The sequence below is a fragment of the Prionailurus bengalensis genome, chromosome A3 (assembly GCF_016509475.1).
Source record: "Prionailurus bengalensis isolate Pbe53 chromosome A3, Fcat_Pben_1.1_paternal_pri, whole genome shotgun sequence".
Classification (NCBI taxonomy): domain Eukaryota; kingdom Metazoa; phylum Chordata; class Mammalia; order Carnivora; family Felidae; genus Prionailurus; species Prionailurus bengalensis.
Window position 1 is genome coordinate 13,460,428 of NC_057354.1, and position 18,922 is coordinate 13,479,349.

At 54.6% G+C, this 18,922-nt stretch overlaps 2 long non-coding RNA genes across 2 annotated transcripts; one reads left to right on the forward strand and one right to left on the reverse strand.

Moving 5' to 3' along the window:
- The first annotated feature begins 7,689 nt into the window (after window positions 1-7,689).
- On the forward strand, window positions 7,690-8,701 carry LOC122466934. The gene is made up of 2 exons (XR_006292790.1): window positions 7,690-7,935; window positions 8,054-8,701. It is a non-coding gene; the product is annotated as an uncharacterized LOC122466934 (long non-coding RNA).
- A 3,920-nt stretch (window positions 8,702-12,621) lies between these two features.
- On the reverse strand, window positions 12,622-15,831 carry LOC122466936. Its single transcript, XR_006292791.1, has 3 exons — window positions 15,243-15,831; window positions 13,501-13,714; window positions 12,622-12,839 (listed from the first exon to the last, which is right to left on the reverse strand). It is a non-coding gene; the product is annotated as an uncharacterized LOC122466936 (long non-coding RNA).
- Between the last annotated feature and the right edge of the window lie 3,091 nt (window positions 15,832-18,922).

Here is an 18,922-nt window from a genome sequence, read left to right on the forward strand (position 1 = left end):
CTGAAGGTAATCTGGCAACATTTAATAAGATTTAAAAAGTGCAAACGCCCTGTGTATACACCCAGCTCTTGAGCTGCTGGAAATCTATCCTGCCTGTGCCCGTGCGTACAGGAACATGTACCGTGGCATTGTTCCAGTGGCACAGAACCAGAAGCAAAACAGATCCGCATTTCTGGGAACTTCGCAAATATATCCAACACGTAGCATATTGCACAGCCTCTGTAAAGAATCAAATTTAGAGCTACGCAGGAGGGCTCAAAGGTGTTTCTACCAAGTATTGAGAACAGCGGGATGCAGGAAAATGCATTATATGGTGCCATTTTTGTAAAACAATGACTCTCCCCCCCCGCAAAATGCCCTTGTACCTGTGTGCGTGTGTGTGCGCGTGTGTGTGTGTGATGCACTTTGCAGGATTATGGGATTACACGAGTAGAAAGAAAAACATGGAAGCGCATAGGCTAGTCCTGCTTTGTCTTGTTTTTTAGTGCAGGCTCTGTGTTGATGGAGACACAGACGTGAGGGGGAGGGAAGAGAGAGGAAAGTGACCACAACAGGCACCGTGTACCATCCATTCCCATGGGTGCACACGCGTGTGTCTATACATTCGATGCTGACAAACACCAAACCACCTGGACTCGGGCAAAAGAAGGTGACCCCAAATCTTTACCTGCCTGAGACATAGAGAAGGTGGTGGAGGAGAAGGGGATCCGAGCCAGGTCTCCGAGGATAAATAAAACGCTGACAAACACAGATGGCAGTAAGAGGGGAAGACAGACAGAGTCGCTGACAAAGAAATCCTTTCAAACCAAAAGCCTATGAGGTGGGCAAAATTCTAAGATGGCGCCTGAGATTTCCGCCCCCGGGGTGTATAACATCCTCCCCCTGAGAGTGGGTGGGATGTGTACGTACAGTGGGCTTTCACTCCCAAGCCCACATTATGTTTTATGGCAAAGGCAGAGGGCTTTTGCGGGTGTGATTAAGGTCCCTAATCAGTTGAGCCGGAATTAATCAAAAGAGAGATTATCCTAGGTGGGCCTGACCTAATCTGGTGAGCCATTTAAAAGAGAGCCCTGGACCTCCCTGGAGGGAGAAATTAAAACCCAGAGAGATGCTTTCCTGCTGGCATTGATAAGGTAAGCTGCCATGACTTCTGCAACTGTAAGAAAATTGATTCTGCCAACACTTGAGCTCAGAGGACCCTGTGCCTTAGATGACATTCCAGTTCCGACCAACACTTTGAAGCCTTTTGAGACTCCGAGCAGAGGGTCTCAAAGTTGGGATCTCTTTTCATATGCTTTTTAAACATATGTATTTCTTTTCAGGGTCACCTGCTCCTCTGGCAGATAACACTGATTTTCCATTAACGGTGATGATATAAAGTTGCTTTTAAAAATAAGCTTTATTGGGAGAGAATTTGCATGCAGTGAAACTCACCGGTTTTTTGTGGGTTTTTTGATGTTTCTTTTCGAGAGAGAGAGACAGAGACAGAGCACAAGCATGGGTGGGGCGGACAGGGAGGGGGACACAGAATTTGAAGCAGGTTCCAGGCTCCGAGCTGTCAGCACAGAGCCCGACTCGGGGCTCTTGAACCCACAAACCGTGAGATCATGACCTAAGTCGAAGTCGGACACCCAACTGACTGAGCCACCCAGGCGCCCTGAAAAACACCAGTTTTAAGTGAACAACATGACGAGTTTTGACAAGTGATGGAACCATCAAAGAAGTTATGGTATAGAATGATCCATCGCCCCCAGAAGGCTCCTTCCTGCTCCGTTGCAGTCCCCTTCGTCCCCCCCCCCCCCCCGTACCAACGACTTGTAATCATTACAAATCGTTTTCATTTCTTTGGGATAAATACTGAGAAGCGAGATCACCAGGTCAAAGGGTAATTGTACGTTTAGCGTTATCAGAAACTGTAAAACCATTTTCGCAAAGTGGCCGTGCTATTTGAACTACCGCCAGTAACGTAGGAGTGTGCCGTTCTTCCAAACACTTGCCAACACTTGGTCTTGTCGACCTTTCTAGTTTTAGCAATACTGTTGGGTGCACAGTAGTATCGCCTGGGGATTTGGCTTCTCGTCTACAGAGAGGTCAAAGCATTTTTTCATGTGCTTAGTTGCCATTCATGTATCTTTTTGGTGGAAATGTCGGTTCAGATCTTTTGCCCTCTTGAATCACGTTGTTTCATCATCTCTATATCGGGGTGGCCCCCGGAATCTCCACCATCTGATGTGACTTCCATTATTGCATCACACTGCATGGAAAAGGGACTTTACAGGTGTAGTGAAGATTACTAATCAGCTGACATTAGAATAGGGAGATGGTCCCCGAGTATCCAGGCGGGCCCCCCAGAATCACATGAGCGCTGAAAAACAGACGACTAAGGTACAGAGATTCGAAGCATGAGGACTTGACCTGCCATGACCTTGACCTGACCCGGGAACCCTAAGTTCCCGATGAGAACCATGGCCTCTGCAGATACCTAGGGTACCCTTTTAGCTGTTAAGACCCTTGATGGAGAACCCAGCTACATAACGCTGGACTTCTGACTTACAGAACTGGGAAGTAATAAATGGGTATTGTTTTAGGCCATTTAATTAGTGGTAGTTTGTTATGCTGCAGTAGAAACGTAATTTACCATCTCTGTATTAAAAGCAAAAAAAAAAAAAAAAGTTAATTTAAGAGATCCATATGGTTCAGGAAAAACGTGAGCTCATTTTTTTGTGTGTGTGAGCGGAATTGAAGTACTTACCCATGTATTTACAACGCAAACAAAATGCCCTCGTGTGAAAAAACACAGCCCACCCTCCACCCTCACACACCCTCCCACCCGGCCCTGGAGACGCGTGAATTTCCGACTCGGGTTTCCAGACTCTCTGGACACGGTTTGAATCTTCCTTCTCACGGCTCCCCAGCTAGGAAGGACCCGGAAGCTGGGGGCTCTTCATTCAGAGGGAATGGTCCTACGCTCATTTCCAGATGACGTCATCCCCGAGGCAGCCAAATCTCTAATGTGGAGGTGTTTTCTTCTTTTCTTTGTTGTTGTTGTTGTTGTTCTCCTCCTTAGACCCAGGATCCCATCCAAGCCATGTTTGCTTCCCCAACATGTTAACGCAAACAGCCTGCTTTGCAAACTAAAGAGGCACATGCTACCTTAATTACACGGTTGCTATTGAAACACCCGAGTGATAGACAAAACCCTCGTTTGGGAGGGAAATGAGTTGTACACAAACAAGAACACATTTCATCTTGAATTAAAATCTCCGACACTCCCTTGGCAGAGAACTCCTGGGCGGTTTCTCTTCCTCTCTTCGCAGTGTTACCCCCTCCCCCCCACGGGAGATTTTCTTGGCAGTGGGCCGGGCTTTGAGGCCCCGACGCTTCTCCTGTAATCCCCCTTCTGGCTCATTCTCTGGCCCTTGTTGGGGCTGCTTGCTCCAGGCCGCCTCGAGCCCCCACCGCCCTCCCCAGCCCTGTCCCTTCCTGGGCGGTCCCCTCCCCCAGCCCCTAAGGAGTAAAAGTTGTCAGGTCTGGGAGGAGCCGCCCCTCGCCCCCCCCCCCCCCCCCAGGCCAGGGCTCACCAAGGTGAACGAGTGATTGGACGTGATGAATAACAGTCCGCCCGAGACGCAACTCGGGGAAAGTGCTCGCTTTAGCCGAAAACTCCCAGATTTATTGCCGAGTGCCACAAATAATGAAATCATCAATCTTCCACCGGCTTAGAGAGGGAATCTACCGCAGCAAGTTTAAACCGGGCAGTGGGGAAAAGCCCAGCAATTCAGGCTCTAGGATCTCTCTGTCCCCCCCACCCCCACCCCACCAAACACACACACACACACACCTGCCCTGTGCCCTGGGGACTATGCCCAGTGGGTGCCCGGCCCCATGGTCTACCCTGGGGTGGAGGGGTTACCAACACCCTGACCCGCCACCCACAGGGGCCCAATGGTCCCCAACCCCCCAACTCACTTAGGCTCTGAGAATGGGCGTCTGTGACTCAGGACGCGGGACAAGGTGAAAATCATAGCCTGCAAAATAGGCGTAGACCTGCTCTCACCACCTCCATGAACAGCATCTGCCTCGGACCAGCACAGGCCTCCCAGGCCTCCCTGCTTATGACTTTGCCTCTATAGTCTATCCTCCCCGCTGCCGTGGGAGGGATCCTGCCAGGACTTCGGTCCGATCACGACCCCCCACCTTTATCCACACTTCCAGGGCTCCCAACTCCCTCAGAGGAAAAGCCCTCCCCATCCAGCTCCCCCCCCCCCCGCCCCCACCCAACCTCTCAGACCTGAGCATATTCAGTTTGCATTATCCTCCTGCGAGAAAAGCACCCTGATGATGATACAGGGTTTCCCAAAACGCAGCATATCCACCTCCAAAGACTATCTGGATCCTTCTCAGATGAATGCTGCTTATTCTCAGAGCAAAGAGTATTTGGTGCGTATCGGCCCAAAATAAAACTAGCCATACACTGATGAATAAAAAGCTCAAGTAAATAGGGGCGCCCGGGTGGCTCAGTCAGTTAAGCATCTGACTCATGATTTCAGCTCAGGGAGTGATCTCACGGAGCCCTGCTGTGAAACTCTGCACTGGGCATGAAGGCTGCTTAGGATTCTCTCTCTTCTTCTGCCCCTCCCCTGCTCGTGCTCTCTCTCTCTTTAAAGAAAGAAAGAAAGGGCGCCTGGGTAGTGCAGTCGGTTAAGCGTCCAACTTCAGCCAGGTCACGATCTCGCGGTCCGTGAGTTCGAGCCCCGGGTCAGGCTCTGGGCTGATGGCTCAGAGCCTGGAGCTGTTTCCGATTCTGTGTCTCCCTCTCTCTCTGCCCCTCCCCCGTTCATGCTCTGTCTCTCTCTGTCTCAAAAATAAATAAACGTGGGGCGCCTGGGTGGCGCAGTCGGTTGAGCGTCCGACTTCAGCCAGGTCACGATCTCGCGGTCCGGGAGTTTGAGCCCCGCGTCAGGCTCTGGGCTGATGGCTCAGAGCCTGGAGCCTGTTTCCGATTCTGTGTCTCCCTCTCTCTCTGCCCCTCCCCCGTTCATGCTCTGTCTCTCTCTGTCCCAAAAATAAATAAACGTTGAAAAAAAAAATTTTTTTTTAAATGAAAGAAAGGAAGAAAGAAAGAAAGAAGAAAGAATATTCAAGTAAGTAGATTTAAAGGAAAAATTTAATTAACAGAAGAGATAGTATAAGGCAAATGATAACGGTCACGAAAATAGCTCGGGGATGCCCGAAGTTAGGGAAAGGCTGTTGCAGTAGAAAAATCCCAAGTCTGGGTGTCTGTGGGCTTGCAGGCACACCCTCCCTCTGCCACTTGCTGACCCCGTGACTTTGGGCACCCCGAATGGCCTCCTGGGCCTCCTGATCCTCGTGTGTGACATGAGGAGGTTATGAGGGCTCCGTGGTTCCTTGTCCTTCAAGTCCAAAGACAGAGGGTGTTTGTGTCATGAATTCCAAAGGCAGCACCTGGACCAGGCTACCCCACAGCTCCGGCTGTGGAAGGGCCCTTTCCGTGCCTGGTCACAGCCCTCCCTGGGCCTAAGGACACCCCACAGGGCCGCCCCTACCTCTCTGTGTTGAGTTAGGCGTCTTGTCACGGCAGCCAAGGGGCCTTAATGGATAAAAGGGGCTCTAGACCCTCAAGTCTTCCTGGGCCTTTGTCCAGGATCCCCTCCCTCGACCTCCCACCTTGCCCACCCAGCCCAGGTCACCTGTCGGCTCCCCGCAAGCCATCTTTTGACCTCCCTTCTCTCATGCATGGCTCAGCTGCATGCTCACTGGGACAGGCACACCTGAGCCACTCTGCCCAGTGTGGCCCCACTTCCCCAGGGAGCCCACAGTGGTCTGGATGCTGTCATTGCACCCAGCACGGAGCTGGGGGGACCCGAGACTCCTCCTCCCATTGTTTACCGGGCGGGGGCGGGGGGGGGGCACCACATGACCACGTGGTTCACTCAGCCCAGTGCGCTGCACCTTCCTGTGTTAACATCCCATCGCCCCCGCTGGCACGGACACTCTTCAGGTTTGCAGCAGACGGTCCGGTCATTTCCCACCACACAAATCACCATGGGACAGCTTTAATGATACATGTTGCATATTAAAGTACACATTTTATGTGTCGAGGGGTGAGCCTCAGAGCTCCCACCTTGCTGAACTTTGTTTTCCACATGAGAACATTCTAAAGAACGCCTTAGAGTATCCACCAACATACTCTTTTACGTTTATTTTATTTTATTTTTGAGAGAGAGAGAGAGAGACAGGGCACAAGCTGGGGAGGTGTAGAGAGAGAGAGGGAGACACAGAATCCAAAGCAGGCTCCAGGCTCTGAGCTGTCGGCACAGAGCCCGACGCGGGGCTCAAACTCACGGACCGCGAGATCGTGACCTGAGCCGAAGTCGGTCGCTCAACCCACTGAGCCACCCAGGCGCCCCTCCACCAATGTAGTCTTAATTGTAAATCATAGTTAATAAATTCTAGTGTTCTGAGCACATCTTCACAGGATCTATGCAGCATGACCTTGGATTTGTTCTTGACTCCTTTCTCCCTTTCACCTCATTGTCAACTGATCAACAAATCCAACCTGCTCTCCTTTCAAAATACATCCTCAACCCGACCTCTCCTCCCACCTCCGCAGTCCCACCCTGGACCTGGGGCCCTCATCTCTCCCCGGGATTGTGCGGAACCCCCTCACCGGCCCCCCGTCTCCATCTCGTCCGCTACAGGCCACATGGCACGTGGCAGCCACATGGACCCCTTCAAACCTTCGCGGGACCGCATCCCTCCCCAGTGGCTCCAGCCACCCCTGAGGCAAACCCAAGCTCCTCACCATGGCCCACAGGGCCCTGCTGTTGGTCCAGAATCTTCCTAACTTTCTGACTTTATCCCTGGCCTCGCTTCTCACGCTCACTCCTCTCAGGAGCACCTGCTCCCTTGCGCACATTCACACGCCCTCAGGTGCCCTCACTGGGACATCCCCCAGATGTCCCTGTTCCCTGTGTCTTAGCTCAGCTGTGACTTCACAGAGTGGCTTTCTCTGATTGCCTGGGATGTCCCCTCGCTCATTCACTCTCCTTCTATCCCACATGCCAATTACATTCCCGCTTGGCCACGCCGGTCCTCCGCCCTTCTCCACTTGCTCTGTGCCCCGGGACGCCGACCTCACGCAGGCTCCCTGTCCTCAGCTCCCCCTGGATTCTGCCCGGTGAGCACTGGACGGAAGTTGAGGACAGGATCAGAGAGAGCTGGGACGTGGATGTCTCGCCTCCTCCGTGCTGGGCTGTGGCAATCCTCAACACCCACACCTCCTGCCGGTCCTGCGGCCCCGGCTGCAGTCCAACCCGATGTCCAGGTACGCGGCTGTCCCTCCTCTTGCCCCACAGGTCCTGGACGGCTGGGGCTCGTATTTATTTGTATCTTATCTGCCTCTCTTCTAAAACGCAAACTCCCTGAGGCAGAGACCTTGTCTGTTTTGTTTCCTGTTGAATCCCCAGAGAGCACAGTGCTGCTTGGCTCCTGGCAGGGGGCTTAATAAATACTTCCTGAACAAGAGAGAGACGTCCAGCCTGTGGTACTAGCTTCCAACGGTCCCCCCACCCCCACCCCCCGCTCCTGACACTCTGCTGTCCCCTCCCATATTTGGTGTGTATGACCAAGTGTCACTTCCGACATTAGGTGATTAAAGGCTTCAGCTTCTCTCCCTGTCTCTCTGTGTCTCTGTCTCTCCACCTGTCTCTCTCTGACGCCACGTGGCACAGAGGCCCGTGTGGTGAAGGAGTGAAGCCTCTGCCGACAGCCACGTGAGTGAGTCTTCTCCAGCCTTTGAAGACTGCAGCCCAGGGCACGACTTCCCCGCAGCCTCCTGGAGATCCTGAGCCAGAAACCCCAGCTAGCTGCTCCCAGAACCCTGACCCTCAAAAACCGTGCGAGGTAGCAGATGTGTGTTGCTTGAAGCTACTAAACTTGGGGTGGTGTGGGAGTAGGTATTTGTTACACGGCAACAGGTGACCGATACATGGCCCTAACCTGGTTTACCTTCCTGTATCTCTGAACATAGCCCTTGTGCCAAACCCGCCGAGCCTGTGATCAAGCAGGTACCGCCTCCTGCAACAATCTGGAAACGTCCAGCCCACCTCCCCGCTGAGCCTGGAAAGACAAGATTCCATCTTCTGTGCCAGCCTCGGCCCCAGGCCTGACCCAGGAGGGGGGCGGGGCTTTTCAGAGCTTGATCCCAAGGTCACCTTGAGCTTTGCCCTTCCCCAGTCCCAACGCTGTTGCCCGTTGGCTTTCCTGCAGCTTTGAATACAAGGAGGCCAGAGACCCGGGGGAACAAAACAGACATTCGCATGAGTCGGCGTCTCTGGGGGTTTGGGATGCAATACAGTCCACCCCACGGCGGCGTTCTTCATATAGAACTTTGTCTTCACTTTGAAGTGAACAAACTTCTTGCTTTACCTGAGTTCTGCAGACTAAGAGGGTGTGTGCACTTCTCTCCTGGCATCACGTGTAACCAGGGGGCCACAGTAAGGAGGGAAAGGTCCCCTTCTTCCACGTTTGTTGCTGAGAAGGAAGTGGGTAAGCACCATTACTTCCAACTGCACGGCCCACGGCGGGCCCCACCATCCCTCACTGCCTGCCCCTCTCATCCCACCAAACGTAAACCCTCGGGCAATGACTTTTGATAAAAACATAGGGATCATCGTCGTTTCCGTGTTGTTGTTGTTTGTTTGTTTTTTTGTTCAAACAAGTATGGTTGGGTAGAATTTTTAGTAGGAGAAGAGAACACGGAGATTCGGCGAGCAAAGGGGTGCAGAGACAACAGAAGATACGGCTAGGGGTGGGGGAAGATGGGGAGCCGAGAACAGGGTCGAGGACAGGGACGGGGCGGGAACGAGGCCTCGGGGCGCCGGCCAAGGACAAGGAACCTCCGGCGGCCAACAGATTGAAGATTTGCTGGTGCAGGGAGACACATGAAGCAGTTTTCAAGGATGTGAGATCATTAAAGCAAGTTACCAGGGCTCCCAAGAGACAGTGGGAGTAATCTAATGAGAGAGGCCCCGACATTGCAAAACTCCAAATTAATTCTTTGCTCGGCTGTTCACAGGGGAGGAAGACAAAGCAGTTGCCTTCAGAAACCATAATGTATTTCCTTACTGGGGCAAAGTGCACCGGGGGCGGAGCAGGGAAGCTGGGACAATGGGGACTGGAGCTTACTTGCTCTTGTGGTGGGAGCTTCTCTGACACGTGAACTGTAGGGCCAGCTCAGACCTGTCCCTTGAGCCCTGATGACACCCTCCCGTGAGTCCTAGCCAGTTCGTGCCTTCCAGGAAGCAGCGCTCAGGCCACAGCGGCCATCCCGGGGTGTCGTGTGTGTCCTACGTCCGCACTGTTGGCCGCCTGGCCCTCTCGCTCACGAGAGCTGAGCTCCTGCCTGCTCCGGCCAACTTCCCGGGCGGCTTTTCCTCCGGTGGTTAAAACAAGTAAGTCCATCCCTTCCAGATTTCCTGCCCCACATTCCGTGGTTTGGAGTATTTGCTGCCCAGCTGGGTAGAATCAAGATGAAATTAAAACCTAAAAACACAGGGCACCTGGGTGGCTCAGGCGGTTGAGCGCCCAACTCTTGATTTTGGCTCAGGTCATGATCCCAGGGTCGTGGGATCGAACCCCGCGGCGGGCCCCGTGGTAGTGTGGAGCCTGTTTGAGACGAGATTCTCTCCCTCTCTCTCTGGCTCTCTCCCTCTGTCCCTCTCCCCCGCTCATGCTCTCTCTCTGAAATAATAAAAACAATAAGAAGCAATTAAAAAAAATGTCTCCTTTCAGGAAATACAGTGTGTAAAACTGCACATTGAACACGGTTGAGCATCCGACTTCGGTTCAGGTTGTGATCTCACGGTTCGTGGGTTCGAGCCCCACGTCGGGCTCTGTGCCGACAGCTTGGAGCCGGGAGCCTGCTTCCGATTCTGTGTCTCCCTCTCTCTCTGCCCCTCCCCTCTCCAGAATAAATAAATGTAAAATAAAATCAAAATAAAAGTAAAAAGTTTTTAATATATTTTTACTCCCAGGGGGATTTGGACTGAGGAAGACAAGGACATTTTTTATAGGTGAGCCACCACCTGCCAGGGGCCCCCGGTCCCCTTTCTCTAGGGGATCCTCTCTGGCCCTCGCTTCTCCAAGCTCTAGTTCTGGGCTCACCTCCTGCCTTCAGCCACTTTGTCACATCCCAATTAGGGCAGCTGGACCGGCAGGGTCTTCCAAGGACCTGGCTGGGCTGGCGTCTCCCATGCCGGAGTTCCCCATGGAGTTCTCCTTGCTCCTTTCCATCATGCGAAATCCAGACAGCCTTGTCCCAACCACTCCAGATGGCGAACAAGCTCATCACGGGCCCTACCAGACCTCGGATGTCCTTGGTTGGGATGGGACTTTAAGGAGATGCGTCCGCCCTCTCAAGCTCTCATCCCCGGCCTGTGTATCCCAGAGGCAGGGCGGGGCTAGCACCCAAACCCTCTGGGATGGTTTAGAAAAGTTGAGGAAGTACTTAGAGCCCAGGCGGAGGAGGAGGTCAGCCCCTAGCTTCCCTGCCTCTAGCTGCTCGCCATGCTGGGGTCAGAGCCCCCGCACCCAGCTCCCGGCGCACCGCTCTCCTGCACAAGAACCTTCCGGCTCCTGGAATGGAAAACTGCACTTCCTAACCTGCATTCCTACTTCCCTAGCTCCTCTGAAAACTCATCTTCTAGACGCTGACCGTGTGCGTTTTGGATTCGGGTCCTTATCCTTATTAGTCCCCTCTCCCTGCTTTGTCCTGGTTTATTTTGTTCCTCTTTCCCCCCTATTTTTAGGATTTTTAAAAAAAAATTTTTATGTTTCTTTATTTTTTTGAGAGAGAGAGAGACAGAGTGCGAGCAGGGGAGGGGCAGAGAGAGAGGGAGACACAGAATCCGAAGCAGGCTCCCGGCTCCGAGCTGTCAGCACAGAGCCCGACGCGAGGCTCGAACCCACAGCAAGATCATGACCTGAGCCGAAGTCAGACACTTAACCGACTGAGCCACCCAGGCGCCCTCCCCGCCATTTTTAAAGAGCTAACTGCCTTTACCGGTACTCCTTCTTCTGGAATAATGCGGGCGTTTAGGACCACGCATTTTCTTCCAAGCCCAGCTTAGCTGTGTCCCCGGTTCAGATACGAACTCTTCTCCCTTTTACCGTTTTCTACAAATCTCACTTTAGTTTTGATTTCTGCTTTGATCCGGAGTTATTTGGGAAAGGAAGCCTTCCAGTAGAATGCCCCTGTCTTAAGTACCCAGCCCAGCGAGCTTTGACCAACGTGTCCACCAGGGTAAGCATTGGTATAGCCAGGATACAGAGTATTTCCAGCGTGGATATTTCTTTATTATTTGTTTTAATGTCATTAGATTATGATCAGAGTATAGCCCGCAAAAATCTTTTGTTTTAATCCCGTGAGGGCTTCCTTTGTACGCTCCCCCCCCCACAAAAAAACAGCACATAAAAAAAAAGAGTGATTTGTAAATTATATTTAAGCATCAAATAACTTCTGTGTGGTGTGCATTCACCTCCCTCACTCATCTCCACTCTGCTCCTAACATCGTCTAGTCCTCTTTCTATGAAGCCAAAATCATGCTGCAGTGCTGTGAGGCCTTGCTCTACACGCCCCAGCCCCCAGCCCTAGACCGTGGCCTCCCGGAAGGTCAGGGCCACTTTGTTTTCAATGCGACTCCATGTGGTAAAGATTCTCTATCAATACTCCCCACCTACAGCTGAATCCAGGAGGCCTGGCCTGTGCCCTAGAGAACCACCCGACTGGGTAGGTAATTTAGAGACCCCAGCCCTGTGCTTCAGGCCTCCTCTCTACAGTGGCTCAATTCGTCTTATAGTATTTCCATTGTTCTTTAGAGAGCCTGAATTATTAAGGGAAATCACTTCTAACACGACCCTATTGACTGAAATAAGTAAATCATTGAAATCATCACATCTTTCGCGTTTCAGGGAAGGGGCTGAGAGATGGGGAGTCGATGGATTCGATCCGAGCAGCAGCGGCAGGTGGGTGGAGAGGGTCCCTGGCCCCGGGGAGCAGGGCGGTTCTCAGGGCTGGCGAGGCTTCAGAAATCCAATCCCGGGCACCTCACAGGGGACAGGTGGGGCTGTCGCTGACCGTCGCTGCACCCCTTTCCCTGAGCTGGCTCCGGGGTGCCTGCCTAGAGACTGGCATGTGGGTTCAGCAGATGGAGACTCAAAGTCTCCACTTATCCCTCAAGCTCAGCCTCAGAAGGATGCATTGGGCATCTGCTGGGGAGGAGCGTCTGGGGGTTCAGAGGGAGGGGGCAGGTGACACAATGGAACAGGCCCCTGGGTCACATGCTGTCCCATCTGGCTCGGCTGTCTTCTATCCCTTCTCTCCCAGGGCCATGTGGACTTCAACGGCACCCACCTGACCCCTCCACCCCCGGCTGTGTCACCCTCATAGTGTCTCCCCGTTGTCACCCTTGGAATTCCTGACCGTGGCCTCAGACCCCTTCCTGCCCACCTCCAGCCTCCTCTGCCCTCTCTCCACACTGCTCATCCAGCCTCCTCTCTTCTCGGGCCTGGGCGATGCTGCTGTCCCCCTCCCCACACCCCCCGAAGGCTCCTCTCCCACGCTGCCCAGCCCCTCCTCCCTACCAGGGCCTCCCAAATGGCAAACATGAGGTGACGACAGGGCCGATGGATGTGGTGTCCGGTGACACTGAATCCTCCACCGATTCCTCTCCACTTCTTCCGATTCCCTCGAAGACAACCTCGCGATTTGCTGCTAATCTGCCCTTAGCCCCTCTCTGGGCCCGGCTCGTCATCCTCTGCAACAAAGAAGGAACAGGCCTTGGGCTCACAGCAGAGTGCAGCCCCTCTGTCCAGGCTCGTTGTGTTTATTTCTATGGTTACCATCCTCTTTCCCGCAAGAGGCGCTGACATAGTTTTCTTTCAAGTGACAGTTTTTTTGGTGAAAACAAAAATAGATTTATTTAAAGAAAAATATTAAAGAAAGGAGCATCCTGCTGATGTATGAATGTGGGGAAAACAGAGCTAATAGCCAGCGGGTAACTAAAATTAGGTAAACAGTTGGGAAGGGGGGGCGTTGGTGAAACGGGTAAAGAGAGTCAAAACGTACAAACTTCCAGCTGTAGAACTTGAAAATTCTCATCACGAGAGAAAAAAACCCACTTGTTGTAACTATGCGTGCTGGTGGATGTTAACTAGGCTTTTTGTGGTGATTATTTCGCAATGTACACATGCATCAAATCATTACGTTGGAACCAAAAGCTAATATGATATTACATTTCAATTAAGAAAACAGGGAAAACAGTGCGCAACGGTCAGGAGCTTGGGCTGGGATGAGACGGCATTCCGCAAACCCCACCCCCCACCCCCCACCCCACCCCCACCCCCGGGCCCAATCAAGTCCCTTCTCCTGCCCCATCTTCAGTTTTCTCCTCTGTAAAATGGGAAAACAGTCCCCACCTCATGGGGCCCTCGTGCAGAGAAGTGAGCTCACGCGGGAAAGGCCCAGGCTCAATGCTGGCGTAGAGCGGACAGCCGGGGAGTGGCCGTGATCATCCTGGCGAGTGTCGCCGGGACAAAACACCTGTCACCAGCGGGGATGAGAGAGAGGAGCTTCCGTAGTGCGGGAAATGATCTCGAAAAGCTGCTCGGGTGTGCCCGTGTGGTCCCAAGGCTGGAAGAAGGCCACACAGCAGGCGCTGGGGAGCTATACGCGGATGGTGGGCAGCAGTTTGGGGGGGAGGAGGGAGAAGGGGCTTCGGGGGCGCTAGGCTGCACCTCCTGACGCTGGAGTTGGCAGACGTGGCCAGGGGACCGGGGCATCCACAAAATCACCCAGTCGCCTGCGTGTGTGCCCCCGCGGGGTCACCAGGAAAACGTGCCCATCCCAGCGGCCTGCGCCGTGGAATCTGGGGGAGGAGGGACAAGGAGGAGTCTGAGCCCCGCGCGCCTGCGGGACTCCCGCAGGAGCCAGAAGCACGTGACAGGTGCGGAGAGGACTCCGCTGGCAGAGGCGGGGGTGGGGACAGAGGGGCCGCGCAGATGTCAGCCCCGAATCGCGGAGACCCCCGGGGACGGCCTCGGACTTACTTCCCACGGATGCGGGGCCCGAGCCGGCCGCCAGCCCCCAGCCCGACCTCCTTGGAGATGCTCTGGGCCCCGCCAGCCCGTGCGCTCCGGGCAAACGTCCTGGGAAAACAGCAGGCGCCCCTCGAAGTGCGGCCCCGGGCCCAGGACAAACGGGAGAGTGTTTCCCTCCTTCCGTGAGTTTCCACAGCCAGGGGGCAGAGACAGCGCTGCCCATCCCCCACCTGTCCGCTATGTTCCTCGAGCTTGACTGTCCCTGTCACCATCACTGGTGGGACACCCCCCCCCACACACACACACACACATACCGCAGAAGCTAATCGATTATTGGGAACTCTGGATGGAGTCAAGGTTTATCTCGTTAAAGAAGTCCTCCCTTCGGTTCTCACTTCTTCCTCAGTCAGGGCCTGAGGCAGCTCTTTCTGGAAACTTCCACTTGCCTGAGCCACTAAGCCCCTTTTTGCCTTGACCTGTGGGTTTTCTTTGTAATTTGGCAATTGAAAACATTTCTAATTCGTAGAAACCGGAGGAGGCAGGCGGGCACAGTTACCTATCAACTGCACAACTAAGGAAACGGAGGTCCTCCCACCACCTAACCCTGCATTCTCGTTCTCTCCCAGCCAATGGAAAGAGAGAGAGAGGCGGTGCTCACACCCCAGTGGCCACCTTAGGGTCACAAGGCAAACGTGGTCTTTCTTCCAGGCAGCCGGCTTCCCTGCTACCGTGAGGGACACGGAGGGGGACCGTGGGGAGGGCCCCGCGGTCTGTGCCACAGCTCGCCAAGCCCGTCCCGTCCCCCGACGGGGCAGCCGTGAGTGGGGGACAGATGTCCCGCCAAGCCGACACCGGCGTGACAGGCCCTCTTTATCCCCCTGGCCAGCTCGTCCCGGTGGGACGACAGCGCTTACATCGGGCATTGGATCGAGCCTTCTGCAAACGGACCGGCCAGGAGGAGCGAGGCAGGGAGCGCTGACGGGGAACGTTACCCACAGGGGCCTTTGCCGCCTTCCTGGGACTCCCGGGAACCCCGGGGCCTTCCCGGCTGCAACCGGCCCCTCCCCGGGCCAGACGCCGGAGACAGGTGCCGAGGTGAGGGGCCCCCCCGGGGCTGTCACCTGCATCGGGTTCGAAACTCCACCCTTTCAGCGAGAGGCTAATTACAGCTCCCGAGTGAATGCGTGGTCTCCGGGCCCAGCAGTCTGTCACCTGCTAAAAATAGGCTGCCTTGTGTTCTCGCCTCCACAGGTGCAGCTGAGTTTGGGGAAATATTGCCGTTTTCGGCACCGGTGCCGGGGGAGGCGGCTGACGACTCACCTCTCAAGAAGCAGGACCGGACCCAGGATCGCCCCTGCCCCTGGCCCACCCTGCCCCTGTGTGCAAGGACCCCTCAGACCATCACATGCGAATCGGCCCCAGGGCCAGGAAGATCTCGGCCCAGGACGTGAGCTTCCGAGGGGCTGACCCGGGCTGGGTGACCTCACAGATGGGGGGCAGGAGGCGCCCACCGCTGTAAGTTCCCCGGGACTAAGGAGGACCCAGCTCTCCCGCGAGCTCTGTGTCCAGGTGACGGGCATGCGGGGCAACCCAGGGCAGCAGGGCTCGCCGTGCCGTAGAGACGCGCCGTGCAGCCCGCAACGCCCAAACGACAGGATTCCGTTCGGCAAAGGGCACCCAACCGTAGGCCTCGCGCGCTGTGAGCCTGCGTCTGATTGGCTGATCCCCGGAAGTTGCGTTTCCATCTTTCTCACGCACGGATCGAATCGCTGCCGAGCTCCTCGGGTCCCTGGCGTGCGTTTCTGGTGAGCACGTCGGGGACAAGCCTCGGATGGCTGCTCCGGCCCGGCCGCGGGCGGGTCTGGCTGCACAGAACAGAGCAGAACGTCTGGCTCACGTTCAGCTGCAACCCGGCCTCCCGGGAAGGGCCACCTCTGCTACAGTCTCTGGTCTTGTGGGCTCGTGTGAGCGAGGAGAAATGTCTCCACCCAGGAATCACGGCTCAAAGCCCCTCACCTTCCCGCTGCGGGTGGATCCCCACGTGTCACGTGAAGCTGAGCGCGGTCCTTCTCGGGTCGCAAGGCCACAGATCTGTCCGTTCTCGCCTGGAGACGGACGCCCGGGCCCCACACCTGCCCATACGCCAGCCCTTTTCCCAGGCTCTTGGGAACTCGGGTGTTTGCTCGTCTTAGCCGGGGCGGTGGGTCCGAGTCTGAGCAGAGGGCGGGAGGTCACAGGAGGAAGGATGGCGTCTGGAAAGGGGACAAACGGTCTTCCTGTTGCACTTTGGAAGCCGGATGTCGGAACGCCAAGACATTTCACCTAAGAAGGTCACAGAGTGAACCTGCTCATGTGCGGCTCCCCGTGCAGGTGGACGGGTCATCCCAAGGGAGCTCCTGAGAGCACAGTCCCAGAGGCAGATCGTCTGTGCTCAGGTCGCAGCCCGCAGCTCACCCGCTGTGTGACCTCGGCAAGTTGTCTACCCTCTCCCTGCCTCCGTTTCCTCATCTGTAAACGAGGATAATGACAGTGCCTGGTGCATAGGACTGTCGGACAGAGTAAAGCCGAGAGTATCAGGAAGGCGCTCAGCAGCGTCCGCCCACAGGACGCAAGGGTTTGAATCGTCGTCGTCGTCAGGAGTGCATTTGACGACACGCCGATGACCTTTGTCTCGGGCCTCGTCAGCTCCACATGTGTTCCTGTTGGGATCAGTCTCCTGGGCCAGACGCCTCCCTGGAGAACCGCAGCCTGAGAAGGATGCTCTGTGGCCACCGCCTCATCGCCACCAACGGCCGGCCATGTCCCCGAGCCAGGCAGGCACTAGCCCGCGTCCCTCAGACGGGCCGTGCTCTGCGCTTTGCGGAGCACATGCCTCCTCGAGCAACCCTTCCTGGCCCGGCACCTCTCTGGCCAAGCCCTCTAGCGCCCCTCTCGGGAGGACGGGTGGGTCAGACCCTGCTCTTCTCAGGCCCCGGCTCCGCCCACGCTGCCCCTCACACCCGCCGCCCTGCCCAACACTGCCGTGTCCTCCGTCCCTCAGACGTGTCCCGCCCCAGGCGCCTCTGCCAGGAGTGACCGTCCCTAAATAGGCCTGGCCCCGGCTGCCTCCTCCTCATCAGACAAGGCAGATCAAGTGGCCCCTCCTTGAAAAGCCTCCCAGCCCCCCAGTCCAAAGTCACCAGCCACCCCCTCGCATGTGTCATGGGTCCAGGAGAGCTGCTGAAACTCCAGCCATTACATTGACATTCCAGTGTTAAGAAGGCACAAAAGACAAAGAAGGGAATGCCCCCTCCCTTTAAGTTGGCCACGATACTTCCCCTTCCTTCACGCTGCCCAGGACTAAGTCACATGACCGTGCCTAGTTGCAAGGGAAGCTGGGAAACATAGTCCTCACTCTGGGTGACAATACACACAGCTGATAATCAGCAGTGGGGGACACTAAGCTTACGGAAGACCACTAGCACTTTCTGCCATGGCTGTTTACTGGCTATTTGACCCCGGGCGAATTATTGGGACTCTTTTCTTCACATCTATAAAATAAAATCCAAACTTACAAGCTCTGGCTCCCGTCCGTCTTTCCAGTCGCATTTCCGCCCACTCTCCAACCGACTACTCGCTTCGTTCCTACAGCACTGGGCTCCTTTCTGTGTCTCAAGTGTGCCAAACCCATCCCTGCCACAGGGCCTTTGCACCTGCTGCTCCCTAAGCCTGGAACGGTCTTCGGATCATTTTTTTTTCATTGCAGGAAAATAAACATCGCTTACATTTATCACTTTCAAGTGTACAACTCAGCAGCATTAGCACTTTCACAGCATGATGTTATCTTCGTCACCAGTCCTCAACAGGACGCCTTTCACCTTGCAAAACCAAACCTCTGTCCCCATCGAACAAGCTCTCCCCGCTCCCCTTTCCCCCTTCCCCCGGCCATTCTGCTTTCTGTGCCTATGAATTTGGCTGCTTTAAGCACCCCACCTAAGTGGGATCAAACAGTATTTGTTCTTTGGTGACAGGTGTATTTCGCTTAGCATCATGTTCTCAAGATTCGTCCACGTGATGGCATGTATCAGATTTTCCTTTCTTTTTAAGGCTCGGTAATGTTCCGTTGTACGGATGAGCCACGTTTTTGTTTATGCATTCATTCACCTCCCACTAGTTTCTGCTTGCTGTATTCCTTCCTTCAGGTCTCAACTTTTTACAGACAGCCATCCCTAATGAGAGCAGCCCCCGTCCCTCACTGTCACATCAGCCCCCTGTCCCTCACTGTCACATGTTATCTTCCGCTACTGAGTACGGTCTGAAATGACATCACATATTGGCTTCATCACCCATTTTCTGTCCCTGCCTCCTAGATGTGGCCTCTCTGTGTACGGGGACCCTGTTCTTGCAAACCCAATGCCTAGGAGAGAGTCTGCTACATAGAAATTCCTTAATGAATGTTTATTTTGTGGGGCACCTGGGTGGCTCAGTCAGTTAAGCGTCCGACTTCGGCTCAGGTCATGATCTCACAGCTTGTGAGTTTGAGCCCCGCGTCGGGCTCTGTGCTGACAGCTCAGAGCCTGGAGCCTGCTTCAGATCCTGTGTCTCCTTCTCTGTCTCTGCCCCTCCCCCACTTGTGCTCTGTCTGTCTCAAAAATAAATAAAATGTAAAAAAAATAATAAATAAATAAATGTTTATTGAATAAAGGTATCAAAGATGGGACTGAGGTGCAAACAGATGTAACCTCCCAGGCCCCTCCCAGACATGCTTCTTTCTTTCTAGAGCTTTCTTCTCTGCTTGCTCGTGAAAGACCTTCATCCAGCC